Raw genomic sequence first — 960 nt, 5'->3', positions numbered from 1 at the left:
GTGTCCCAGCCCTCGCTTGCAGGGCTGGCACGTCTCTGTCCTTTTTGCTTCTAACACCGCCAGCCGCCCCTGGTTCCCGCACACACTCCCGAACTCCCTGTTTCAGTGTTTTTCGTGTGCGCTCAGGAGCACCGGCTCTCAGTCTGGTCGCGCGTGCTCCTGAGCTGCTGGTTTCAGTCTAGTTCGAGTGTGCGCTCCAGAGCTCCGGTTCTCGGTCTGGATGCGCGTGCTCCCAAGCTCCGGGTGTTAGTCCGGTTCCAGTGAGCGCTCTGGAGCTCCGGTTTTAAGTCTGGTCGCACGCGTTCCCCGGCTCACGGTCTCAGTCTGCTCTCTCGTGGGTGCCGGTCCCCCAGTCTGGCCCGCTCCCCGGTGCAGGTGGCTACCACTTCCCGGCGCCCGAGCATGGCTCCCTCCCCCTTCCATTTATCTTCCGATATCTGTGTGTGGATTCACGGCTCCCCACTTCATACCTCAATACTCAGTGCTGGAGACGTTCGTTTGTAGAGATCAAGATGTATCTTTCTGCGTCTCAGGCTGATTTCATGGGTGTTCAGGATGGTCTGGTAAATATCCAGCTCTACTCTTTTTACCAGCTGAAAAAGGGGTCCCTTACTCCTCTGCCATCTTTTCTGTTTCCCTCACCAAAGGACTTCAGACTCAGGTAACCTCCCACTCTCCCTTTTGTGCAGGTGCAATCCTTGGTTGCCTGACAAGTGCTGCCACATCTCTGTGCTGACTCCAGCCCACCTGGAACCGGCTGATTTTGGCTAAAGGGCTCGTTCTGCAATCCATGTAGTTGGGCCTGGTTACCTGATCTTTTAGCACAGAATTGCCATTTGCTATTGAAATTCTAAACAGGAATGGAGTCACCCAGTCCATGGCATTTCTGAGCTGTGCATTTTCATAAGCTGTTACCCTTCTGTATTTTAGAACTCATGTGCACCCGGAAAGATAGCTTTG

Source organism: Ailuropoda melanoleuca, chromosome 12, assembly GCF_002007445.2.
Source record: "Ailuropoda melanoleuca isolate Jingjing chromosome 12, ASM200744v2, whole genome shotgun sequence".
NCBI lineage: Eukaryota > Metazoa > Chordata > Mammalia > Carnivora > Ursidae > Ailuropoda > Ailuropoda melanoleuca.
The sequence above is the reverse complement of the archived record's forward strand: the minus strand, read 5'-3'. Positions refer to the sequence as shown.